The 26,141-nt window shown below is 44.1% G+C and overlaps 18 non-coding genes across 18 annotated transcripts; all 18 read right to left on the bottom strand.

Moving 5' to 3' along the window:
• Positions 1-546: 546 nt before the first annotated feature.
• Positions 547-619, bottom strand: trnak-cuu (transfer RNA lysine (anticodon CUU)). The gene has a single exon. It is a non-coding gene; the product is annotated as a tRNA-Lys (tRNA).
• A 390-nt stretch (positions 620-1,009) lies between these two features.
• trnak-cuu (transfer RNA lysine (anticodon CUU)) lies at positions 1,010-1,082 on the bottom strand. Its single transcript has one exon. It is a non-coding gene; the product is annotated as a tRNA-Lys (tRNA).
• Positions 1,083-2,464: 1,382 nt separating this feature from the next.
• Positions 2,465-2,537, bottom strand: trnak-cuu (transfer RNA lysine (anticodon CUU)). The gene has a single exon. It is a non-coding gene; the product is annotated as a tRNA-Lys (tRNA).
• A 1,378-nt stretch (positions 2,538-3,915) lies between these two features.
• On the bottom strand, positions 3,916-3,988 carry trnak-cuu (transfer RNA lysine (anticodon CUU)). Its single transcript has one exon. It is a non-coding gene; the product is annotated as a tRNA-Lys (tRNA).
• An 869-nt stretch (positions 3,989-4,857) lies between these two features.
• On the bottom strand, positions 4,858-4,930 carry trnak-cuu (transfer RNA lysine (anticodon CUU)). The gene has a single exon. It is a non-coding gene; the product is annotated as a tRNA-Lys (tRNA).
• Positions 4,931-7,207: 2,277 nt separating this feature from the next.
• On the bottom strand, positions 7,208-7,280 carry trnak-cuu (transfer RNA lysine (anticodon CUU)). Its single transcript has one exon. It is a non-coding gene; the product is annotated as a tRNA-Lys (tRNA).
• A 1,646-nt stretch (positions 7,281-8,926) lies between these two features.
• Positions 8,927-8,999, bottom strand: trnak-cuu (transfer RNA lysine (anticodon CUU)). The gene has a single exon. It is a non-coding gene; the product is annotated as a tRNA-Lys (tRNA).
• A 425-nt stretch (positions 9,000-9,424) lies between these two features.
• Positions 9,425-9,497, bottom strand: trnak-cuu (transfer RNA lysine (anticodon CUU)). Its single transcript has one exon. It is a non-coding gene; the product is annotated as a tRNA-Lys (tRNA).
• Positions 9,498-10,422: 925 nt separating this feature from the next.
• On the bottom strand, positions 10,423-10,495 carry trnak-cuu (transfer RNA lysine (anticodon CUU)). Its single transcript has one exon. It is a non-coding gene; the product is annotated as a tRNA-Lys (tRNA).
• A 417-nt stretch (positions 10,496-10,912) lies between these two features.
• Positions 10,913-10,985, bottom strand: trnak-cuu (transfer RNA lysine (anticodon CUU)). Its single transcript has one exon. It is a non-coding gene; the product is annotated as a tRNA-Lys (tRNA).
• Positions 10,986-11,854: 869 nt separating this feature from the next.
• On the bottom strand, positions 11,855-11,927 carry trnak-cuu (transfer RNA lysine (anticodon CUU)). Its single transcript has one exon. It is a non-coding gene; the product is annotated as a tRNA-Lys (tRNA).
• Positions 11,928-13,204: 1,277 nt separating this feature from the next.
• trnak-cuu (transfer RNA lysine (anticodon CUU)) lies at positions 13,205-13,277 on the bottom strand. Its single transcript has one exon. It is a non-coding gene; the product is annotated as a tRNA-Lys (tRNA).
• Positions 13,278-13,702: 425 nt separating this feature from the next.
• Positions 13,703-13,775, bottom strand: trnak-cuu (transfer RNA lysine (anticodon CUU)). The gene has a single exon. It is a non-coding gene; the product is annotated as a tRNA-Lys (tRNA).
• Positions 13,776-15,096: 1,321 nt separating this feature from the next.
• trnak-cuu (transfer RNA lysine (anticodon CUU)) lies at positions 15,097-15,169 on the bottom strand. Its single transcript has one exon. It is a non-coding gene; the product is annotated as a tRNA-Lys (tRNA).
• A 5,127-nt stretch (positions 15,170-20,296) lies between these two features.
• trnak-cuu (transfer RNA lysine (anticodon CUU)) lies at positions 20,297-20,369 on the bottom strand. The gene has a single exon. It is a non-coding gene; the product is annotated as a tRNA-Lys (tRNA).
• A 917-nt stretch (positions 20,370-21,286) lies between these two features.
• Positions 21,287-21,359, bottom strand: trnak-cuu (transfer RNA lysine (anticodon CUU)). Its single transcript has one exon. It is a non-coding gene; the product is annotated as a tRNA-Lys (tRNA).
• A 2,145-nt stretch (positions 21,360-23,504) lies between these two features.
• Positions 23,505-23,577, bottom strand: trnak-cuu (transfer RNA lysine (anticodon CUU)). The gene has a single exon. It is a non-coding gene; the product is annotated as a tRNA-Lys (tRNA).
• A 2,420-nt stretch (positions 23,578-25,997) lies between these two features.
• Positions 25,998-26,070, bottom strand: trnak-cuu (transfer RNA lysine (anticodon CUU)). Its single transcript has one exon. It is a non-coding gene; the product is annotated as a tRNA-Lys (tRNA).
• Positions 26,071-26,141: the final 71 nt, after the last annotated feature.

Raw genomic sequence — 26,141 nt, 5'->3', positions numbered from 1 at the left:
GATGGCTGTTTGCGAAGTGAGTTGGTGCTTCGGCAGAGAAAATAGTCACCTAACGTGGGGCTCGAACCCACGACCATGAGATTAAGAGTCTCATGCTCTAACGACTGAGCTAGCCAGGTACCTCAAAAGTAGTTTTGACTTGGTACGAATATCGTACAGCCCAGTTTCTGCAAAATATGGTGATCAGTGAGAGTGTTGTTGATGGATCCTGTGGTGCAATCTGTTAGCGTGTTGTACTTATACAGCAGTAAACAGCAATTAGATGATAAGGTTATGAGTTCAAGCCCCACCAGGAGCAAGTATTGTTCTTGAAGCCTCTGCCTGTCTATTTCTTGTCCGGAAAATGATAATTTATTCAATCCATTTAGGAGTACAATTCATCTGTAATAGGTATGTCATTGAGATGACAGGTCAGAGTGCAGGCAGAGATAGAATACAAATTCATAGCCTTCTGTATCACCAGCTATGCAGTGTGGCAAGCTTGCTCGAAATTCCAAGCGGATGGTTGTTTGCGAAGTGAGTTGGTGCTTTGGCAGAGAAAAAAATCACCTAACGTGGGGCTCGAACCCACGACCCTGAGATTAAGAGTCTCATGCTCTACCGACTGAGCTAGCCAGGTGCCTCAATGGTGATTTTGAGTTGGTTCGAATATCGTACATCCCAGTTTCTGCAAAATATGGTGATCAGTGCGTGTTGTTGATGGATCCTGTGGTGCAATCTGTTAGCGTGTTGTACTTATACAGCAGTATACAGCAATTAAATGCGAAGGTTATGAGTTCAAGGCCCACCAGGAGCAAGTATTCTTCTTGAAGCCTCTGCCTGTCTATTTCTTGTCCGGAAAATGATAATTTATTCAATCCATTGAGATGACAGGTCAGAGTGCAGGCAGAGATAGAATACAAATTCATAGCCTTCTGTATCACCAGATATGCAGTGTGGCAAGCTTGCTCGAAATTCCAAGCGGATGGCTGTTTGCGAAGTGAGGTAGTGCTTCGGCAGAGAAAATAGTCACCTAACGTGGGGCTCGAACCCACGACCCTGAGATTAAGAGTCTCATGCTCTACCGACTGAGCTAGCCAGGTACCTCAGTAGTATTTTTGACTTGGTACGAATATCGTACAGCCCAGTTTCTGCAAAATATGGTGATCAGTGAGTGTGTTGTTGATGGATCCTGAGGTGCAATCTGTTAGCGTGTTGTACTTATACAGCAGTATCCAGCAATTATTTGCGAAGGTTATGAGTTCAAGGCCCACCAGGAGCAAGTATTCTTCTTGAAGCCTCTGCCTGTCTATTTCTTGTCCGGAAAATTATAATTTATTCAATCCATTTAGGAGTACAATTCATTGGTAATAGGTATGTCATTGAGATGACAGGTCAGAGTGCAGGCAGAGATAGAATACAAATTCATAGCCTTCTGTATCACCAGCTATGCAGTGTGGCAAGCTTGCTCGAAATTCCAACGTGGGGCTCGAAACCACGACCCTGAGATTAAGAGTCTCATGCTCTACCGACTGAGCTAGCCAGGTACCTCGATGGTGATTTTGAGTTGGTTCGAATATCTTACATCCCAGTTTCTGCAAAATATGGTGATCAGTGCGTGTTGTTGATGGATCCTGTGGTGCAATCTGTTAGCGTGTTGTACTTATACAGCAGTATACAGCAATTAGATGCGAAGGTTATGAGTTCAAGGCCCACCAGGAGCAAGTATTCTTCTTGAAGCCTCTGCCTGTCTATTTCTTGTCCGGAAAATGATAATTTATTCAATCCATTTAGGAGTACAATTCATTGGTAATAGGTATGTCATTGTGATGACAGGTCAGAGTGCAGGCAGAGATAGAATACAAATTCATAGCCTTCTATGTATCTTCTATGTATCACCAGCTATGCAGGCTGGTAAGCCTGCTCGAAATTCCAAGCGGATGGCTGTTTGCGAAGTGAGTTGGTGCTTCGGCAGAGAAAATAGTCACCTAACGTGGGGCTCGAACCCACGACCATGAGATTAAGAGTCTCATGCTCTAACGACTGAGCTAGCCAGGTACCTCAAAAGTAGTTTTGACTTGGTACGAATATCGTACAGCCCAGTTTCTGCAAAATATGGTGATCAGTGAGAGTGTTGTTGATGGATCCTGTGGTGCAATCTGTTAGCGTGTTGTACTTATACAGCAGTAAACAGCAATTAGATGATAAGGTTATGAGTTCAAGCCCCACCAGGAGCAAGTATTGTTCTTGAAGCCTCTGCCTGTCTATTTCTTGTCCGGAAAATGATAATTTATTCAATCCATTTAGGAGTACAATTCATCTGTAATAGGTATGTCATTGAGATGACAGGTCAGAGTGCAGGCAGAGATAGAATACAAATTCATAGCCTTCTGTATCACCAGCTATGCAGTGTGGCAAGCTTGCTCGAAATTCCAAGCGGATGGTTGTTTGCGAAGTGAGTTGGTGCTTTGGCAGAGAAAAAAATCACCTAACGTGGGGCTCGAACCCACGACCCTGAGATTAAGAGTCTCATGCTCTACCGACTGAGCTAGCCAGGTGCCTCAATGGTGATTTTGAGTTGGTTCGAATATCGTACATCCCAGTTTCTGCAAAATATGGTGATCAGTGCGTGTTGTTGATGGATCCTGTGGTGCAATCTGTTAGCGTGTTGTACTTATACAGCAGTATACAGCAATTAAATGCGAAGGTTATGAGTTCAAGGCCCACCAGGAGCAAGTATTCTTCTTGAAGCCTCTGCCTGTCTATTTCTTGTCCGGAAAATGATAATTTATTCAATCCATTGAGATGACAGGTCAGAGTGCAGGCAGAGATAGAATACAAATTCATAGCCTTCTGTATCACCAGATATGCAGTGTGGCAAGCTTGCTCGAAATTCCAAGCGGATGGCTGTTTGCGAAGTGAGGTAGTGCTTCGGCAGAGAAAATAGTCACCTAACGTTGGGCTCGAACCCACGACCCTGAGATTAAGAGTCTCATGCTCTACCAACTGAGCTAGCCAGGTACCTCAACAGTATCTTTGACCTGGTACGAATATCGTACATCCCAGTTTCTGCAAAATATGGTGATCAGTGCGTGTTATTGATGGATCCTGTGGTGCAATCTGTTAGCGTGTTGTACTTATACAGCAGTATACAGCAATTAAATGCGAAGGTTATGAGTTCAAGGCCCACCAGGAGCAAGTATTCTTCTTGAAGCCTCTGCCTGTCTATTTCTTGTCCGGAAAATGATAATTTATTCAATCCATTTAGGAGTACAATTCATTGGTAATAGGTATGTCATTGAGATGACAGGTCAGAGTGCAGGCAGAGATAGAACACAAATTCATAGCCTTCTGTATCACCAGCTATGCAGGCTGGGAAGCCTGCTCGAAATTCCAAGCGGATGGCTGTTTGCGAAGTGATGGTGCTTCGGCAGAGAAAATAGTCACCTAACGTGGGGCTCGAACCCACGACCCTGAGATTAAGAGTATCATGCTCTACCGACTGAGCTAGCCAGGTACCTCAGTAGTATTTTTGACTTGGTACGAATATCGTACAGCCCAGTTTCTGCAAAATATGGTGATCAGTGAGAGTGTTGTTGATGGATCCTGAGGTGCAATCTGTTAGCGTGTTGTACTTATATAGCAGTATACAGCAATTAGATGATAAGGTTATGAGTTCAAGCCCCACCAGGAGCAAGTATTGTTCTTGAAGCCTCTGCCTGTCTATTTCTTGTCCGGAAAATGATAATTTATTCAATCCATTTAGGAGTACAATTCATCTGTAATAGGTATGTAATTGAGATGACAGGTCAGAGTGCAGGCAGAGATAGAATACAAATTCATAGCCTTCTGTATCACCAGCTATGCAGTGTGGCAAGCTTGCTCGAAATTCCAAGCGGATGGTTGTTTGCGAAGTGCTCCGGCAGAGAAAATAATCACCTAACGTGGGGCTCGAACCCACGACCCTGAGATTAAGAGTCTCATGCTCTACCGACTGAGCTAGCCAGGTACTTCGATGGTGATTTTGAGTTAGTTCGAATATCTTACATCCCAGTTTCTGCAAAATATGGTGATCAGTGCGTGTTGTTGATGGATCCTGTGGTGCAATCTGTTAGCGTGTTGTACTTATACAGCAGTATACAGCAATTAGATGCGAAGGTTATGAGTTCAAGGCCCACCAGGAGCAAGTATTCTTCTTGAAGCCTCTGCCTGTCTATTTCTTGTCCGGAAAATTATAATTTATTCAATCCATTTAGGAGTACAATTCATTGGTAATAGGTATGTCATTGAGATGACAGGTCAGAGTGCAGGCAGAGATAGAACACAAATTCATAGCCTTCTGTATCATCAGCTATGCAGTGTGGCAAGCTTGCTCGAAAGTCCAACGTGGGGCTCGAAACCACGACCCTGAGATTAAGAGTCTCATGCTCTACCGACTGAGCTAGCCAGGTACCTCGATGGTGATTTTGAGTTGGTTCGAATATCTTACATCCCAGTTTTAGCAAAATATGGTGATCAGTGCGTGTTGTTGATGGATCCTGTGGTGCAATCTGTTAGCGTGTTGTACTTATACAGCAGTATACAGCAATTAGATGATAAGGTTATGAGTTCAAGCCCCACCAGGAGCAAGTATTGTTCTTGAAGCCTCTGCCTGTCTATTTCTTGTCCGGAAAATGATAATTTATTCAATCCATTTAGGAGTAAAATTCATTGGTAATAGGTATGTCATTGTGATGACAGGTCAGAGTGCAGGCAGAGATAGAATACAAATTCATAGCCTTCTATGTATCACCAGCCATGCAGGCTGGCAAGCCTGCTCGAAATTCCAAGCGGATGGCTGTTTGTGAAGTGAGTTGGTGCTTCGGCAGGGAAAATAGTCACCTAACGTGGGGCTCGAACCCACGACCCTGAGATTAAGAGTCTCATGCTCTACCGACTGAGCTAGCCAGGTACCTCAATAGTATTTTTGACTTGGTACGAATAAGGTTTTGACTTGGTACGATGATAAGGTTATGAGTTCAAGCCCCACCAGGAGCAAGTATTGTTCTTGAAGCCTCTGCCTGTCTATTTCTTGTCCGGAAAATGATCATTTATTCAATCCATTGAGGAGTACAATTCATCGGTAATAAGTATGTCATTCAGATGACAGGTCAGAGTGCAGGCAGAGTTAGAATACAAATGCATAGCCTTCTGTATCATCAGCTATGCAGTGTGGCAAGCTTGCTCGAAAGTCCAACGTGGGGCTCGAAACCACGACCCTGAGATTAAGAGTCTCATGCTCTACCGACTGAGCTAGCCAGGTACCTCAATGGTGATTTTGAGTTGGTTCGAATATCTTACATCCCAGTTTCTGCAAAATATGGTGATCAGTGAGAGTGTTGTTGATGGATCCTGTGGTGCAATCTGTTAGCGTGTTGTACTTATACAGCAGTATACAGCAATTAGATGATAAGGTTATGAGTTCAAGCCCCACCAGGAGCAAGTATTGTTCTTGAAGCTTCTGCCTGTCTATTTCTTGTCCGGAAAAGGATAATTTATTCAATCCATTTAGGAGTACAATTCACCGGTAATAGGTATGTCATTGAGATGACGGTCAGAGTGCAGGCAGAGATAGAATACACATTCATAGCCTTCTGTATCACCAGCTATGCAGTGTGGCAAGCTTGCTCGAAATTCCAAGCGGATGGTTGTTTGCGAAGTGAGTTGGTGTTTCGGCAGAGAAAATAATCACCTAACGTGGGGCTCGAACCCACGACCCTGAGATTAAGAGTCTCATGCTCTGCCGACTGAGCTAGCCAGGTACCTCAATAGTATTTTTGACTTGGTACGAATATCGTACAGCCCAGTTTCTGCAAAATATGGTGATCAGTGAGAGTGTTGTTGATGGATCCTGTGGTGCAATCTGTTAGCGTGTTGTACTTATACAGCAGTATACAGCAATTAGATGATAAGGTTATGAGTTCAAGCTCCACCAGGAGCAAGTATTGTTCTTGAAGCCTCTGCCTGTCTATTTCTTGTCCGGAAAATGATAATTTATTCAATCCATTTAGGAGTACAATTCACCTGTAATAGGTATGTCATTGAGATGACAGGTCAGAGTGTAGGCAGAGATAGAATACAAATTCATAGCCTTCTGTATCACCAGCTATGCAGTGTGGCAAGCTTGCTCGAAATTCCAAGCGGATGGTTGTTTGCGAAGTGAGTTGGTGCTTCGGCAGAGAAAATAATCACCTAACGTGGGGCTCGAACCCACGAACCTGAGATTAAGAGTCTCATGCTCTACCGATTGAGCAAGCCAGGTACCTCACTAGTATTTTTGACTTGGTACGAATATCGTACAGCCCAGTTTCTGCAAAATATGGTGATCAGTGAGAGTGTTGTTGATGGATTCTGTGGTGCAATCTGTTAGCGTGTTGTACTTATACAGCAGTATACAGCAATTAGATGATAAGGTTATGAGTTCAAGCCCCACCAGGAGCAAGAATTGTTCTGGAAGCCTCTGCTTGTCTATTTCTTTCCCGGAAAATGATAATTTATTCAATCCATTTAGGAGTACAATTCATCGGTAATAGGTATGTCATTGAGATGACAGGTCAGAGTGCAGGCAGGGATAGAATACAAATTCATAGCCTTCTGTATCACCAGCTATGCAGGCTTGCAAGACTGCTCGAAATTCCAAGCGGATGGCTGTTTGCGAAGTCAGTTGGTGCTTCGGCAGAGAAAATAATCACCTAATGTGGAGCTCGAACCCACGACCCTAAGATTAAGAGTCTCATGCTCTACCGACTGAGCTAGCCAGGTACCGCAATAGTATTTTTGACTTGGTACGAATATCGTACAGCCCAGTTTCTGCAAAATATGGTGATCAGTGAGAGTGTTGTTGATGGATCGTGTGGTGCAATCTGTTAGCGTGTTGTACTTATACAGCAGTATACAGCAATTAGATGATAAGGTTATGAGTTCAAGCCCCACCAGGAGCAAGTATTGTTCTTGAAGCCTCTGCCTGTCTATTTCTTGTCCGGAAAATGATAATTTATTCAATCCATTTAGGAGTACAATTCATCGGTAATAGGTATGTCATTGAGATGACAGGTCAGAGTGCAGGCAGAGATACAATACAAATTCATAGCCTTCGGTATCACCAGCTATGCAGTGTGGCAAGCTTGCTCGAAATTCCAAGCGTATGGTTGTTTGCGAAGTGAGTTGGTGTTTCGGCAGAGAAAATAATCACCTAACGTGGGGCTCGAACCCACGACCCTGAGATTAAGAGTCTCATGCTCTACCGACTGAGCTAGCCAGGTACCTCAATGGTGATTTTGAGTTGGTTCGAATATCGTACATCCCAGTTTCTGTAAAATATGGTGATCAGTGCGTGTTGTTGATGGATCCTGTGGTGCAATCTGTTAGCGTGTTGTACTTATACAGCAGTATACAGCAATTATATCCTTCCTGTTTGGCCCTGTCCGGGGGTGTCCTCGGAGTGGGCCACAGTGTCTCCTGACCCCTCCTGTCTCAGCCTCCAGTATTTATGCTGCAGTAGTTTATGTGTCGGGGGGCTAGGGTCAGTTTGTTATATCTGGAGTACTTCTCCTGTCCTATTCGGTGTCCTGTGTGAATCTAAGTGTGCGTTCTCTAATTCTCTCCTTCTCTCTTTCTCTCTCTCGGAGGACCTGAGCCCTAGGACTATGCCCCAGGACTACCTGACATGATGACTCCTTGCTGTCCCCAGTCCACCTGGCTGTGCTGCTGCTCCAGTTTCAACTGACCTGAGCCCTAGGACCATGCCCCAGGAATACCTGACATGATGACTCCTTGCTGTCCCCAGTCCACCTGACTGTGCTGCTGCTCCAGTTTCAACTATTCTGCCTTATTATTATTCGACCATGCTGGTCATCTATGAACATTTGAACATCTTGACCATGTTTTGTTATAATCTCCACCCGGCACAGCCAGAAGAGGACTGGCCACCCCACATAGCCTGGTTCCTCTCTAGGTTTCTTCCTAGGTTTTGGCCTTTCTAGGGAGTTTTTCCTAGCCACCGTGCTTCTACACCTGCATTGCTTGCTGTTTGGGGTTTTAGGCTGGGTTTCTGTACAGCACTTTGAGATATCAGCTGATGTACGAAGGGATATATAAATAAATTTGATTTGATTTGATTTGATTTGAATTAGATGCGAAGGTTATGAGTTCAAGGCCCACCAGGAGCAAGTATTCTTCTTGAAGCCTCTGCCTGTCTATTTCTTGTCCGGAAAATGATAATTTATTCAATCCATTTAGGAGTACAATTCATTGGTAATAGGTATGTCATTGAGATGACAGGTCAGAGTGCAGGAAGAGATAGAATACAAATTCACAGCCTTCTGGATCACCAGCTATGCAAGCCTGCTCGTAATTCCAAGCTACAGAATGTTTGCGAAGTGAGTTGGTGCTTCGGCAGAGAAAATAATCACCTAACGTGGAGCTCGAACCCACGACCCTGAGATTAAGAGTCTCATGCTCTGCCGACTGAGCTAGCCAGTTACCTCAATGGTGATTTTGAGTTGGTTCGAATATCGTACAGCCCAGTTTCTGCAAAATATGGTGATCAGTGAGAGTGTTGTTGATGGATCCTGTGGTGCAATCTGTTAGCGTGTTGTACTTATACAGCAGTATACAGCAATTAGATGATAAGGTTATGAGTTCAAGCTCCACCAGGAGCAAGTATTGTTCTTGAAGCCTCTGCCTGTCTATTTCTTGTCCGGAAAATGATAATTTATTCAATCCATTTAGGAGTACAATTCACCGGTAATAGGTATGTCATTGAGATGACAGGTCAGAGTGTAGGCAGAGATAGAATACAAATTCATAGTCTTCTGTATCACCAGCTATGCAGTGTGGCAAGCTTGCTCGAAATTCCAAGCGGATGGTTGTTTGCGAAGTGAGTTGGTGCTTCGGCAGAGAAAATAATCACCTAACGTGGGGCTCGAACCCACGACCCTGAGATTAAGAGTCTCATGCTCTACCGACTGAGCTAGCCAGGTACGTGAATAGTATTTTTGACTTGGTACGAATATCGTACAGCCCAGTTTCTGCAAAATATGGTGATCAGTGCGTGTTGTTGATGGATCCTGCGGTGCAATCTGTTAGCGTGTTGTACTTATACAGCAGTATACAGCAATTAGATGCGAAGGTTATGAGTTCAAGGCCCACCAGGAGCAAGTATGCTTCTTGAAGCCTCTGCCTGTCTATTTCTTGTCCGGAAAATGATAATTTATTCAATCCATTTAGGAGTACAATTCATCGGTAATAGGTATGTCATTGAGATGACAGGTCGGAGTGCAGGCAGAGATAGAATACAAATTCATAGCCTTCTGTATCACCAGCTATGCAGTGTGGCAAGCCTGCTCGAAATTCCAAGCGGATGGCTGTTTGCGAAGTGAGTTGGTGCTTCGGCAGAGAAAATAATCACCTAACGTGGGGCTCGAACCCACGACCCTGAGATTAAGAGTCTCATGCTCTACCGACTGAGCTAGCCAGGTACCTCAGTAGTATTTTTGACTTGGTACGAATATCGTACAGCCCAGTTTCTGCAAAATATGGTGATCAGTGAGAGTGTTGTTGATGGATCCTGTGGTGCAATCTGTTAGCGTGCTGTACTTATACAGCAGTATACAGCAATTAGATGACAAGGTTATGAGTTCAAGCCCCACCAGGAGCAAGTATTGTTCTTGAAGCCTCTGCCTGTCTATTTCTTGTCCGGAAAATGATAATTTATTCAATCCATTTAGGAGTACAATTCATCTGTAATAGGTATGTAATTGAGATGACAGGTCAGAGTGCAGGCAGAGATAGAATACAAATTCATAGCCTTCTGTATCACCAGCTATGCAGTGTGGCAAGCTTGCTCGAAATTCCAAGCGGATGGCTGTTTGTGAAGTGAGTTGGTGCTTCGGCAGGGAAAATAGTCACCTAACGTGGGGCTCGAACCCACGACCCTGAGATTAAGAGTCTCATGCTCTATCGACTGAGCTAGCCAGGTACGTGAATAGTATTTTTGACTTGGTACGAATATCGTACAGCCCAGTTTCTGCAAAATATGGTGATCAGTGCGTGTTGTTGATGGATCCTGCGGTGCAATCTGTTAGCGTGTTGTACTTATACAGCAGTATACAGCAATTAGATGCGAAGGTTATGAGTTCAAGGCCCACCAGGAGCAAGTATGCTTCTTGAAGCCTCTGCCTGTCTATTTCTTGTCCGGAAAATGATAATTTATTCAATCCATTTAGGAGTACAATTCATCGGTAATAGGTATGTCATTGAGATGACAGGTCGGAGTGCAGGCAGAGATAGAATACAAATTCATAGCCTTCTGTATCACCAGCTATGCAGTGTGGCAAGCCTGCTCGAAATTCCAAGCGGATGGCTGTTTGCGAAGTGAGTTGGTGCTTCGGCAGAGAAAATAATCACCTAACGTGGGGCTCGAACCCACGACCCTGAGATTAAGAGTCTCATGCTCTACCGACTGAGCTAGCCAGGTACGTGAATAGTATTTTTGACTTGGTACGAATATCGTACAGCCCAGTTTCTGCAAAATATGGTGATCAGTGCGTGTTGTTGATGGATCCTGCGGTGCAATCTGTTAGCGTGTTGTACTTATACAGCAGTATACAGCAATTAGATGACAAGGTTATGAGTTCAAGCCCCACCAGGAGCAAGTATTGTTCTTGAAGCCTCTGCCTGTCTATTTCTTGTCCGGAAAATGATAATTTATTCAATCCATTTAGGAGTACAATTCATCTGTAATAGGTATGTAATTGAGATGACAGGTCAGAGTGCAGGCAGAGATAGAATACAAATTCATAGCCTTCTGTATCACCAGCTATGCAGTGTGGCAAGCTTGCTCGAAATTCCAAGCGGATGGTTGTTTGCGAAGTGCTCCGGCAGAGAAAATAATCACCTAACGTGGGGCTCGAACCCACGACCCTGAGATTAAGAGTCTCATGCTCTACCGACTGAGCTAGCCAGGTACTTCGATGGTGATTTTGAGTTAGTTCGAATATCTTACATCCCAGTTTCTGCAAAATATGGTGATCAGTGCGTGTTGTTGATGGATCCTGTGGTGCAATCTGTTAGCGTGTTGTACTTATACAGCAGTATACAGCAATTAGATGCGAAGGTTATGAGTTCAAGGCCCACCAGGAGCAAGTATTCTTCTTGAAGCCTCTGCCTGTCTATTTCTTGTCCGGAAAATTATAATTTATTCAATCCATTTAGGAGTACAATTCATTGGTAATAGGTATGTCATTGAGATGACAGGTCAGAGTGCAGGCAGAGATAGAACACAAATTCATAGCCTTCTGTATCATCAGCTATGCAGTGTGGCAAGCTTGCTCGAAAGTCCAACGTGGGGCTCGAAACCACGACCCTGAGATTAAGAGTCTCATGCTCTACCGACTGAGCTAGCCAGGTACCTCGATGGTGATTTTGAGTTGGTTCGAATATCTTACATCCCAGTTTTAGCAAAATATGGTGATCAGTGCGTGTTGTTGATGGATCCTGTGGTGCAATCTGTTAGCGTGTTGTACTTATACAGCAGTATACAGCAATTAGATGATAAGGTTATGAGTTCAAGCCCCACCAGGAGCAAGTATTGTTCTTGAAGCCTCTGCCTGTCTATTTCTTGTCCGGAAAATGATAATTTATTCAATCCATTTAGGAGTAAAATTCATTGGTAATAGGTATGTCATTGTGATGACAGGTCAGAGTGCAGGCAGAGATAGAATACAAATTCATAGCCTTCTATGTATCACCAGCCATGCAGGCTGGCAAGCCTGCTCGAAATTCCAAGCGGATGGCTGTTTGTGAAGTGAGTTGGTGCTTCGGCAGGGAAAATAGTCACCTAACGTGGGGCTCGAACCCACGACCCTGAGATTAAGAGTCTCATGCTCTACCGACTGAGCTAGCCAGGTACCTCAATAGTATTTTTGACTTGGTACGAATAAGGTTTTGACTTGGTACGATGATAAGGTTATGAGTTCAAGCCCCACCAGGAGCAAGTATTGTTCTTGAAGCCTCTGCCTGTCTATTTCTTGTCCGGAAAATGATCATTTATTCAATCCATTTAGGAGTACAATTCATCGGTAATAGGTATGTCATTCAGATGACAGGTCAGAGTGCAGGCAGAGTTAGAATACAAATGCATAGCCTTCTGTATCATCAGCTATGCAGTGTGGCAAGCTTGCTCGAAAGTCCAACGTGGGGCTCGAAACCACGACCCTGAGATTAAGAGTCTCATGCTCTACCGACTGAGCTAGCCAGGTACCTCGATGGTGATTTTGAGTTGGTTCGAATATCTTACATCCCAGTTTCTGCAAAATATGGTGATCAGTGAGAGTGTTGTTGATGGATCCTGTGGTGCAATCTGTTAGCGTGTTGTACTTATACAGCAGTATACAGCAATTAGATGATAAGGTTATGAGTTCAAGCCCCACCAGGAGCAAGTATTGTTCTTGAAGCTTCTGCCTGTCTATTTCTTGTCCGGAAAAGGATAATTTATTCAATCCATTTAGGAGTACAATTCACCGGTAATAGGTATGTCATTGAGATGACGGTCAGAGTGCAGGCAGAGATAGAATACACATTCATAGCCTTCTGTATCACCAGCTATGCAGTGTGGCAAGCTTGCTCGAAATTCCAAGCGGATGGTTGTTTGCGAAGTGAGTTGGTGTTTCGGCAGAGAAAATAATCACCTAACGTGGGGCTCGAACCCACGACCCTGAGATTAAGAGTCTCATGCTCTGCCGACTGAGCTAGCCAGGTACCTCAATAGTATTTTTGACTTGGTACGAATATCGTACAGCCCAGTTTCTGCAAAATATGGTGATCAGTGAGAGTGTTGTTGATGGATCCTGTGGTGCAATCTGTTAGCGTGTTGTACTTATACAGCAGTATACAGCAATTAGATGATAAGGTTATGAGTTCAAGCTCCACCAGGAGCAAGTATTGTTCTTGAAGCCTCTGCCTGTCTATTTCTTGTCCGGAAAATGATAATTTATTCAATCCATTTAGGAGTACAATTCATCGGTAATAGGTATGTCATTGAGATGACAGGTCAGAGTGCAGGCAGGGATAGAATACAAATTCATAGCCTTCTGTATCACCAGCTATGCAGTGTGGCAAGCTTGCTCGAAATTCCAAGCGGATGGTTGTTTGCGAAGTGAGTTGGTGCTTCGGCAGAGAAAATAATCACCTAACGTGGGGCTCGAACCCACGACCCTGAGATTAAGAGTCTCATGCTCTACCGACTGAGCTAGCCAGGTACGTAAATAGTATTTTTGACTTGGTACGAATATCGTACAGCCCAGTTTCTGCAAAATATGGTGATCAGTGCGTGTTGTTGATGGATCCTGCGGTGCAATCTGTTAGCGTGTTGTACTTATACAGCAGTATACAGCAATTAGATGCGAAGGTTATGAGTTCAAGGCCCACCAGGAGCAAGTATGCTTCTTGAAGCCTCTGCCTGTCTATTTCTTGTCCGGAAAATGATAATTTATTCAATCCATTTAGGAGTACAATTCATCGGTAATAGGTATGTCATTGAGATGACAGGTCGGAGTGCAGGCAGAGATAGAATACAAATTCATAGCCTTCTGTATCACCAGCTATGCAGTGTGGCAAGCCTGCTCGAAATTCCAAGCGGATGGCTGTTTGCGAAGTGAGTTGGTGCTTCGGCAGAGAAAATAATCACCTAACGTGGGGCTCGAACCCACGACCCTGAGATTAAGAGTCTCATGCTCTACCAACTGAGCTAGCCAGGTACCTCAATAGTATTTTTGACTTGGTACGAATAAGGTTTTGACTTGGTACGATGATAAGGTTATGAGTTCAAGCCCCACCAGGAGCAAGTATTGTTCTTGAAGCCTCTGCCTGTCTATTTCTTGTCCGGAAAATGATAATTTATTCAATCCATTTAGGAGTACAATTCACCGGTAATAGGTATGTCATTGAGATGACAGGTCAGAGTGCAGGCAGAGATAGAATACAAATTCATAGCCTTCTGTATCACCAGCTATGCAGTGTGGCAAGCTTGCTCGAAATTCCAAGCGGATGGTTGTTTGCGAAGTGAGTTGGTGTTTCGGCAGAGAAAATAATCACCTAACGTGGGGCTCAAACCCACGACCCTGAGATTAAGAGTCTCATGCTCTACCGACTGAGCTAGCCAGGTACCTCGATGGTGATTTTGAGTTGGTTCGAATATCGTACATCCCAGTTTCTGCAAAATATGGTCATCGGTGTGTGTTGTTGATGGAGCCTGTGGTGCAATCTGTTAGCGTGTTGTACTTATACAGCAGTATACAGCAATTAGATGCGAAGGTTATGAGTTCAAGGCCCACCAGGAAGTATTCTTCTTGAAGCCTCTGCCTGTCTATTTCTTGTCCGGAAAATGATAATTTATTCAATCCATTTAGGAGTACAATTCATTGGTAATAGGTATGTCATTGAGATGACAGGTCAGAGTGCAGGAAGAGATAGAATACAAATTCACAGCCTTCTGTATCACCAGCTATGCAAGCCTGCTCGAAATTCCAAGCTCCAGGCTGTTTGCGAAGTGAGTTAGTGCTTCGGCAGAGAAAATAATCACCTAACGTGGGGCTCGAACCCACGACCCTGAGATTAAGAGCCTCATGCTCTGCCGACTGAGCTAGCCAGGTACCTCAATAGTATTTTTGACTTGGTACGAATATCGTACAGCCCAGTTTCTGCAAAATATGGTGATCAGTGAGAGTGTTGTTGATGGATCCTGTGGTGCAATCTGTTAGCGTGTTGTACTTATACAGCAGTATACAGCAATTAGATGATAAGATTATGAGTTCAAGGCCCACCAGGAGCAAGTATTCTTCTTGAAGCCTCTGCCTGTCTATTTCTTGTCCGGAAATTTATAATTTATTCAATTCATTTAGGAGCACAATTCATTAGTAATAGGTATGTCATTGAGATGACAGGTCAGAGTGCAGGCAGAGATAGAATACAAATTCATAGCCTTCTGTATCACCAGCTATGCAGGCTGGCAAGCCTGCTCGAAATTCCAAGCGGATGGCTGTTTGCGAAGTGAGTTGGTGCTTCGGCAGAGAAAATAATCACCTAACGTGGGGCTCGAACCCACGACCCTGAGATTAAGAGTCTCATGCTCTACCGACTGAGCTAGCCAGGTACCTCAATAGTGTTTTTGACTTGGTACGAATATCGTACAGCCCAGTTTCTGCAAAATATGGTGATCAGTGAGAGTGTTGTTGATGGATCCTGTGGTGCAATCTGTTAGCGTGTTGTACTTCTACAGCAGTATACAGCAATTAGATGATAAGGTTATGAGTTCAAGCCCCACCAGGAGCAAGTATTGTTCTTGAAGCCTCTGCCTGTCTATTTCTTGTCCGGAAAATGATAATTTATTCAATCCATTTAGGAGTACAATTCATCGGTAATAGGTATGTCATTGAGATGACAGGTCAGAGTGCAGGCAGAGATAGAATACAAATTCATAGCCTTCTGTATCACCAGCTATGCAGTGTGGCAAGCCTGCTCGAAATTCCAAGCGGATGGCTGTTTGCGAAGTGAGTTGGTGCTTCGGCAGAGAAAATAATCACCTAACGTGGGGCTCAAACCCACGAACCTGAGATTAAGAGTCTCATGCTCTACCGACTGAGCTAGCCAGGTACCTCAACAGTATTTTTGACTTGGTACGAATATCGTACAGCCCAGTTTCTGCAAAATATGGTGATCAGTGAGAGTGTTGTTGATGGATCCTGTGGTGCAATCTGTTAGCGTGTTGTACTTATACAGCAGTATACAGCAATTAGATGCGAAGGTTATGAGTTCAAGGCCCACCAGGAGCAAGTATTCTTCTTGAAGCCTCTGCCTGTCTATTTCTTGTCCGGAAAATGATAATTTATTCAATCCATTTAGGAGTATAATTCATTGGTAATAGGTATGTCATTGAGATGACAGGTCAGAGTGCAGGAAGAGATAGAATACAAATTCACAGCCTTCTGTATCACCAGCTATGCAAGCCTGCTCGAAATTCCAAGCTCCAGGCTGTTTGCGAAGTGAGTTAGTGCTTCGGCAGAGAAAATAATCACCTAACGTGGGGCTCGAACCCACGACCCTGAGATTAAGAGTCTCATGCTCTGCCGACTGAGCTAGCCAGGTACCTCAATAGTATTTTTGACTTGGTACGAATATCGTACAGCCCAGTTTCTGCAAAATATGGTGATCAGTGAGAGTGTTGTTGATGGATCCTGTGGTGCAATCTGTTAGCGTGTTGTACTTATACAGCAGTATACAGCAATTAGATGATAAGGTTATGAGTTCAAGGCCCACCAGGAACAAGTATTCTTCTTGAAGCCTCTGCCTGTCTATTTCTTGTCCGGAAAATTATAATTTATTCAATCCATTTAGGAGTACAATTCATTGGTAATAGGTATGTCATTGAGATGACAGGTCAGAGTGCAGTCAGAGATAGAATACAAATTCATAGCCTTCTGTATCACCAGCTATGCAGGCTGGCAAGCCTGCTCGAAATTCCAAGCGGATGGCTGTTTGCGAAGTGAGTTGGTGCTTCGGCAGAGAAAATAATCACCTAATGTGGAGCTCGAACCCACGACCCTGAGATTAAGAGTCTCATGCTCTACCGACTGAGCTAGACAGTTACCTCAATAGCATTTTTGACTTGGTACGAATATCGTACAGCCCAGTTTCTGCAAAATATGGTGATCAGTGAGAGTGTTGTTGATGGATCCTGTGGTGCAATCTGTTAGCGTGTTGTACTTATACAGCAGTATACAGCAATTATATCCTTCCTGTTTGGCCCTGTCCGGGGGTGTCCTCGGAGTGGGCCACAGTGTCTCCTGACCCCTCCTGTCTCAGCCTCCAGTATTTATGCTGCAGTAGTTTATGTGTCGGGGGGCTAGGGTCAGTTTGCTGGAGTACTTCTCCTGTCCTATTCGGTGTCCTGTGTGAATCTAAGTGTGCGTTCTCTAATTCTCTCCTTCTCTCTTTCTCTCTCTCGGAGGACCTGAGCCCTAGGACTATGCCCCAGGACTACCTGACATGATGACTCCTTGCTGTCCCCAGTCCACCTGGCTGTGCTGCTGCTCCAGTTTCAACTGACCTGAGCCCTAGGACCATGCCCCAGGAATACCTGACATGATGACTCCTTGCTGTCCCCAGTCCACCTGACTGTGCTGCTGCTCCAGTTTCAACTATTCTGCCTTATTATTATTCGACCATGCTGGTCATCTATGAACATTTGAACATCTTGACCATGTTTTGTTATAATCTCCACCCGGCACAGCCAGAAGAGGACTGGCCACCCCACATAGCCTGGTTCCTCTCTAGGTTTCTTCCTAGGTTTTGGCCTTTCTAGGGAGTTTTTCCTAGCCACCGTGCTTCTACACCTGCATTGCTTGCTGTTTGGGGTTTTAGGCTGGGTTTCTGTACAGCACTTTGAGATATCAGCTGATGTACGAAGGGCTATATAAATACATTTGATTTGATTTGATTTGATTTGAATTATATGCGAAGGTTATGAGTTCAAGGCCCACCAGGAGCAAGTATTCTTCTTGAAGCCTCTGCCTGTCTATTTCTTGTCCGGAAAATGATAATTTATTCAATCCATTTAGGAGTACAATTCATTGGTAATAGGTATGTCATTGAGATGACAGGTCAGAGTGCAGGAAGAGATAGAATACAAATTCACAGCCTTCTGGATCACCAGCTATGCAAGCCTGCTCGTAATTCCAAGCTCCAGAATGTTTGCGAAGTGAGTTGGCTTCGGCAGAGAAAATAATCACCTAACGTGGAGCTCGAACCCACGACCCTGAGATTAAGAGTCTCATGCTCTGCCGACTGAGCTAGCCAGTTACCTCAATGGTGATTTTGAGTTGGTTCGAATATCGTACAGCCCAGTTTCTGCAAAATATGGTGATCAGTGAGAGTGTTGTTGATGGATCCTGTGGTGCAATCTGTTAGCGTGTTGTACTTATACAGCAGTATACAGCAATTAGATGATAAGGTTATGAGTTCAAGCTCCACCAGGAGCAAGTATTGTTCTTGAAGCCTCTGCCTGTCTATTTCTTGTCCGGAAAATGATAATTTATTCAATCCATTTAGGAGTACAATTCACCGGTAATAGGTATGTCATTGAGATGACAGGTCAGAGTGTAGGCAGAGATAGAATACAAATTCATAGTCTTCTGTATCACCAGCTATGCAGTGTGGCAAGCTTGCTCGAAATTCCAAGCGGATGGTTGTTTGCGAAGTGAGTTGGTGCTTCGGCAGAGAAAATAATCACCTAACGTTGGGATCGAACCCACGACCCTGAGATTAAGAGTCTCATGCTCTACCGACTGAGCTAGCCAGGTAGCTCAGTAGTATTTTTGACTTGGTACGAATATCGTACAGCCCAGTTTCTGCAAAATATGGTGATCAGTGAGAGTGTTGTTGATGGATCCTGTGGTGCAATCTGTTAGCGTGTTGTACTTATACAGCAGTAGACAGCAATTAGATGACAAGGTTATGAGTTCAAGCCCCACCAGGAGCAAATATTCTTCTTGAAGCCTCTGCCTGTCTATTTCTTGTCCGGAAAATTATAATTTATTCAATCCATTTAGATGTACAATTCATTGGTAATAGGTATGTCATTGAGATGACAGGTCAGAGTGCAGGCAGAGATAGAATACAAATTCATAGCCTTCTGTATCACCAGCTATGCAGGCTGGCAAGCCTGCTCGAAATTCCAAGCGGATGGTTGTTTGCGAAGTGAGTTGGTGCTTCGGCAGAGAAAATAATCAACTAACGTGGGCTCGAAACCACGACCCTGAGATTAAGAGTCTCATGCTCTACCGACTGAGCTAGCCAGGTACCTCAATGGTGATTTTGAGTTGGTTTGAATATCGTACAGCCCAGTTTCTGCAAAATATGGTGATCAGTGAGAGTGTTGTTGATGGATCCTGTGGTGCAATCTGTTAGCGTGTTGTACTTATACAGCAGTATACATCAATTAGATGCGAAGGTTATGAGTTCAAGGCCCACCAGGATCAAGTTTTCTTCTTGAAGCCTCTGCCTGTCTATTTCTTGTCCGGAAAATTATAATTTATTCAATCCATTTAGATGTACAATTCATTGGTAATAGGTATGTCATTGAGATGACAGGTCAGAGTGCAGGCAGAGATAGAATACAAATTCATAGCCTTCTGTATCACCAGCTATGCAGGCTGGCAAGCCTGCTCGAAATTCCAAGCGGATGGTTGTTTGCGAAGTGAGTTGGTGCTTCGGCAGAGAAAATAATCAACTAACGTGGGCTCGAAACCACGACCCTGAGATTAAGAGTCTCATGCTCTACCGACTGAGCTAGCCAGGTACCTCAATGGTGATTTTGAGTTGGTTTGAATATCGTACAGCCCAGTTTCTGCAAAATATGGTGATCAGTGAGAGTGTTGTTGATGGATCCTGTGGTGCAATCTGTTAGCGTGTTTTACTTATACAGCAGTATACATCAATTAGATGCGAAGGTTATGAGTTCAAGGCCCACCAGGATCAAGTTTTCTTCTTGAAGCCTCTGCCTGTCTATTTCTTGTCCGGAAAATTATAATTTATTCAATCCATTTAGATGTACAATTCATTGGTAATAGGTATGTCATTGAGATGACAGGTCAGAGTGCAGGCAGAGATAGAATACAAATTCATAGCCTTCTGTATCACCAGCTATGCAGGCTGGCAAGCCTGCTCGAAATTCCAAGCGGATGGTTGTTTGCGAAGTGAGTTGGTGCTTCGGCAGAGAAAATAATCAACTAACGTGGGCTCGAAACCACGACCCTGAGATTAAGAGTCTCATGCTCTACCGACTGAGCTAGCCAGGTACCTCAATGGTGATTTTGAGTTGGTTTGAATATCGTACAGCCCAGTTTCTGCAAAATATGGTGATCAGTGCGTGTTGTTGATGGATCCTGTGGTGCAATCTGTTAGCGTGTTGTACTTATACAGCAGTATACAGCAATTAGATGATAAGGTTATGAGTTCAAGCCCCACCAGGAGCAAGAATTGTTCTTGAAGCCTCTGCTTGTCTATTTCTTTCCCGGAAAATGATAATTTATTCAATCCATTTAGGAGTACAATTCATCGGTAATAGGTATGTCATCGAGATGACAGGTCAGAGTGCTGGCAGAGATAGAATACAAATTCATAGCCTTCTGTATCACCAGCTATGCAGGCTGGCAAGCCTGCTCGAAATTCCAAGCGGATGGCTGTTTGCGAAGTGAGTTGGTGCTTCGGCAGAGAAAATAATCACCTAACGTGGGGCTCGAACCCACGACCCTGAGATTAAGAGTCTCATGCTCTACCGACTGAGCTAGCCAGGTACCTCAATAGTATTTTTGACTTGGTACGAATATCTTACAGCCCAGTTTCTGCAAAATATGGTGATCAGTGAGAGTGTTGTTGATGGATCCTGTGGTGCAATCTGTTAGCGTGTTGTACTTATACAGCAGTATACAGCAATTAGATGATAAGGTTATGAGTTCAAGCCCCACCAGGAGCAAGTATTGTTCTTGATGTCTCTGCTAGTCTATTTCTTGTCCGGAAAATGATAATTTATTCAATCCATTTAGGAGTACAATTCATTGGTAATAGGTATGTCATTGAGATGACAGGTCAGAGTGCAGGAAGAGATAGAATACAAATTCACAGCCTTCTGTATCACCAGCTATGCAAGCCTGCTCGAAATTCCAAGCTCCAGGCTGTTTGTGAAGTGAGTTGGTGCTTCGGCAGAGAAAATAATCACCTAACGTGGAGCTCGAACCCACGACCCTGAGATTAAGAGTCTCATGCTCTACCGACTGAGCTAGCCAGGTACCTCAATGGTGATTTTGAGTTGGTTCGAATATCGTACATCCCAGTTTCTGCAAAATATGGTGATCAGTGCGTGTTGTTGATGGATCCTGTGGTGCAATCTGTTAGCGTGTTGTACTTATACAGCAGTATACAGCAATTAGATGCGAAGGTTATGAGTTCAAGGCCCACCAGGAGCAAGTATTCTTCTTGAAGCCTCTGCCTGTCTATTTCTTGTCCGGAAAATGATAATTTATTCAATCCATTTAGGAGTACAATTCATTGGTAATAGGTATGTCATTGAGATGACAGGTCAGAGTGCAGACAGAGATAGAATACAAATTCATAGCCTTCTGTACCACCAGCTATGCAGTGTGGCAAGCTTGCTCGAAATTCCAAGCGGATGGTTGTTTGCGAAGTGAGTTGGTGCTTCGGCAGAGAAAATAATCACCTAACGTGGGGCTCGAACCCACGACCCTGAGATTAAGAGTCTCATGCTCTACCGACTGAGCTAGCCAGGTACCTCAATGGTGAGTTTGAGTTGGTTCGAATATCTTACATCCCAGTTTCTGCAAAATATGGTGATCAGTGCGTGTTGTTGATGGATCCTGTGGTGCAATCTGTTAGCGTGTTGTACTCATACAGGAGTATTCAGCAATTAGATGCGAAGGTTATGAGTTCAAGGTCCACCAGGAGCAAGTATTCTCTTTGAAGCCTCTGCCTGTCTATTTCTTGTCCGGAAAATGATAATTTTTTAATCAATTTAGGAGTACAATTCACCGGTAATAGGCATGTCATTGAGATGACAGGTCAGAGTGCAGGCAGAGATAGAATACAAATTCATAGCCTTCTGTATCACCAGCTATGCAGTGTGGCAAGCTTGCTCGAAATTCCAAGCGGATGGTTGTTTGCGCAGTGAGTTGGTGCTTCGGCAGAGAAAATATTCACCTAACATGGGGCTCGAACCCACGACCCTGAGATTAAGAGTCTCATGCTCTACCGACTGAGCTAGCCAGGTACCTCAACAGTATTTTTGACTTGGTACGAATATCGTACAGCCCAGTTTCTGCAAAATATGGTGATCAGTGAGAGTGTTGTTGATGGATCCTGTGGTGCAATCTGTTAGCGTGTTGTACTTATACAGCAGTATACAGCAATTAGATGCGAAGGTTATGAGTTCAAGCCCCACCAGGAGCAAGTATTGTTCTTGAAGCCTCTGCCTGTCTATTTCTTGTCCGGAAAATTATAATTTATTCAATCCATTTAGGAGTACAATTCACCAGTAATAGGTATGTCATTGAGATGACAGGTCAGAGTGCTGGCAGAGATAGAATACAAATTCATAGCCTTCGGTATCACCAGCTATGCAGTGTGGAAAGCTTGCTCGAAATTCCAAGCGGATGGTTGTTTGCGAAGTGAGTTGGTGTTTCGGCAGAGAAAATAATCACCTAACGTGGGGCTCGAACCCACGACCCTAAAATTAAGAGTCTCATGCTCTACCGACTGAGCTAGCCAGGTACCTCAATGGTGATTTTGAGTTGGTTCGAATATCGTACATCCCAGTTTCTGCAAAATATGGTGATCAGTGCGTGTTGTTGATGGATCCTGTGGTGCAATCTGTTAGCGTGTTGTACTTATACAGCAGTATACAGCAATTATATCTTCCTGTTTGGCCCTGTCCGGGGGTGTCCTCGGAGTGGGCCACAGTGTCTCCTGACCCCTCCTGTCTCAGCCTCCAGTATTTATGCTGCAGTAGTTTATGTGTCGGGGGGCTAGGGTCAGTTTGTTATATCTGGAGTACTTCTCCTGTCCTATTCGGTGTCCTGGTTGAATCTAAGTGTGCGTTCTCTAATTCTCTCCTTCTCTCTTTCTCTCTCTCGGAGGACCTGAGCCCTAGGACTATGCCCCAGGACTACCTGACATGATGACTCCTTGCTGTCCCCAGTCCACCTGGCTGTGCTGCTGCTCCAGTTTCAACTGACCTGAGCCCTAGGACCATGCCCCAGGAATACCTGACATGATGACTCCTTGCTGTCCCCAGTCCACCTGACTGTGCTGCTGCTCCAGTTTAAACTATTCTGCCTTATTATTATTCGACCATGCTGGTCATCTATGAACATTTGAACATCTTGACCATGTTTTGTTATAATCTCCACCCGGCACAGCCAGAAGAGGACTGGCCACCCCACATAGCCTGGTTCCTCTCTAGGTTTCTTCCTAGGTTTTGGCCTTTCTAGGGAGTTTTTCCTAGCCACCGTGCTTCTACACCTGCATTGCTTGCTGTTTGGGGTTTTAGGCTGGGTTTTTGTACAGCACTTTGAGATATCAGCTGATGTACGAAGGGCTATATAAATAAATTTGATTTGATTTGATTTGAATTAGATGCGAAGGTTATGAGTTCAAGGCCCACCAGGAGCAAGTATTCTTCTTGAAGCCTCTGCCTGTCTATTTCTTGTCCGGAAAATGATAATTTATTCAATCCATTTAGGAGTACAATTCATTGGTAATAGGTATGTCATTGAGATGACAGGTCAGAGTGCAGGAAGAGATAGAATACAAATTCATAGCCTTCTGTATCACCAGCTATGCAGTGTGGCAAGCCTGCTCGAAATTCCAAGCGGATGGCTGTTTGCGAAGTGAGTTGGTGCTTCGGCAGAGAAAATAATCACCTAACGTGGGGCTCGAACCCACGACCCTGAGATTAAGAGTCTCATGCTCTACCGACTGAGCTAGCCAGGTACCTCAGTAGAGTTTTTGACTTGGTACGAATATCGTACAGCCCAGTTTCTGCAAAATATGGTGATCAGTGAGAGTGTTGTTGATGGATCCTGTGGTGCAATCTGTTAGCGTGTTGTACTTATACAGCAGTATACAGCAATTAGATGATAAGGTTATGAGTTCAAGCCCCACCAGGAGCAAGTATTGTTCTTGAAGCCTCTGCCTGTCTATTTCTTGTCCGGAAAATGATAATTTATTCAATCCATTTAGGAGTACAATTCATCGGTAATAGGTATGTCATCGAGATGACAGGTCAGAGTGCAGGCAGAGATAGAAGACAAATTCATAGCCTTCTGTATCACCAGCTATGCAGGCTTGCAAGCCTGCTCGAAATTCCAAGCGGATGGCTGTTTGCGAAGTGAGTTGGTGCTTCGGCAGAGAAAATAATCACCTAACGTGGAGCTCGAACCCACGACCCTGAGATTAAGAGTCTCATGCTCTACCGACTGAGCTAGCCAGGTACCTCAATGGTGAGTTTGAGTTGGTTCGAATATCTTACATCCCAGTTTCTGCAAAATATGGTGATCAGTGCGTGTTGTTGATGGATCCTGTGGTGCAATCTGTTAGCGTGTTGTACTTATACAGGAGTATACAGCAATTAGATGCGAAGGTTATGAGTTCAAGGCCCACCAGGATCAAGTTTTCTTCTTGAAGCCTCTGCCTGTCTATTTCTTGTCCGGAAAATTATAATTTATTCAATCCATTTAGATGTACAATTCATTGGTAATAGGTATGTCATTGAGATGACAGGTCAGAGTGCAGGCAGAGATAGAATACAAATTCATAGCCTTCTGTATCACCAGCTATGCAGGCTGGCAAGCCTGCTCGAAATTCCAAGCGGATGGTTGTTTGCGAAGTGAGTTGGTGCTTCGGCAGAGAAAATAATCAACTAACGTGGGCTCGAAACCACGACCCTGAGATTAAGAGTCTCATGCTCTACCGACTGAGCTAGCCAGGTACCTCAATGGTGATTTTGAGTTGGTTTGAATATCGTACAGCCCAGTTTCTGCAAAATATGGTGATCAGTGAGAGTGTTGTTGATGGATCCTGTGGTGCAATCTGTTAGCGTGTTGTACTTATACAGCAGTATACATCAATTAGATGCGAAGGTTATGAGTTCAAGGACCACCAGGATCAAGTTTTCTTCTTGAAGCCTCTGCCTGTCTATTTCTTGTCCGGAAAATTATAATTTATTCAATCCATTTAGATGTACAATTCATTGGTAATAGGTATGTCATTGAGATGACAGGTCAGAGTGCAGGCAGAGATAGAATACAAATTCATAGCCTTCTGTATCACCAGCTATGCAGGCTGGCAAGCCTGCTCGAAATTCCAAGCGGATGGTTGTTTGCGAAGTGAGTTGGTGCTTCGGCAGAGAAAATAATCAACTAACGTGGGCTCGAAACCACGACCCTGAGATTAAGAGTCTCATGCTCTACCGACTGAGCTAGCCAGGTACCTCAATGGTGATTTTGAGTTGGTTTGAATATCGTACAGCCCAGTTTCTGCAAAATATGGTGATCAGTGAGAGTGTTGTTGATGGATCCTGTGGTGCAATCTGTTAGCGTGTTGTACTTATACAGCAGTATACATCAATTAGATGCGAAGGTTATGAGTTCAAGGCCCACCAGGATCAAGTTTTCTTCTTGAAGCCTCTGCCTGTCTATTTCTTGTCCGGAAAATTATAATTTATTCAATCCATTTAGATGTACAATTCATTGGTAATAGGTATGTCATTGAGATGACAGGTCAGAGTGCAGGCAGAGATAGAATACAAATTCATAGCCTTCTGTATCACCAGCTATGCAGGCTGGCAAGCCTGCTCGAAATTCCAAGCGGATGGTTGTTTGCGAAGTGAGTTGGTGCTTCGGCAGAGAAAATAATCAACTAACGTGGGCTCGAAACCACGACCCTGAGATTAAGAGTCTCATGCTCTACCGACTGAGCTAGCCAGGTACCTCAATGGTGATTTTGAGTTGGTTTGAATATCGTACAGCCCAGTTTCTGCAAAATATGGTGATCAGTGCGTGTTGTTGATGGATCCTGTGGTGCAATCTGTTAGCGTGTTGTACTTATACAGCAGTATACAGCAATTAGATGATAAGGTTATGAGTTCAAGCCCCACCAGGAGCAAGAATTGTTCTTGAAGCCTCTGCTTGTCTATTTCTTTCCCGGAAAATGATAATTTATTCAATCCATTTAGGAGTACAATTCATCGGTAATAGGTATGTCATCGAGATGACAGGTCAGAGTGCTGGCAGAGATAGAATACAAATTCATAGCCTTCTGTATCACCAGCTATGCAGGCTGGCAAGCCTGCTCGAAATTCCAAGCGGATGGCTGTTTGCGAAGTGAGTTGGTGCTTCGGCAGAGAAAATAATCACCTAACGTGGGGCTCGAACCCACGACCCTGAGATTAAGAGTCTCATGCTCTACCGACTGAGCTAGCCAGGTACCTCAATAGTATTTTTGACTTGGTACGAATATCTTACAGCCCAGTTTCTGCAAAATATGGTGATCAGTGA

This window comes from Oncorhynchus clarkii, chromosome 2 (assembly GCF_045791955.1).
Source record: "Oncorhynchus clarkii lewisi isolate Uvic-CL-2024 chromosome 2, UVic_Ocla_1.0, whole genome shotgun sequence".
Lineage (NCBI taxonomy): Eukaryota > Metazoa > Chordata > Actinopteri > Salmoniformes > Salmonidae > Oncorhynchus > Oncorhynchus clarkii.
This window is presented reverse-complemented; position numbering and strand designations above follow the sequence as displayed.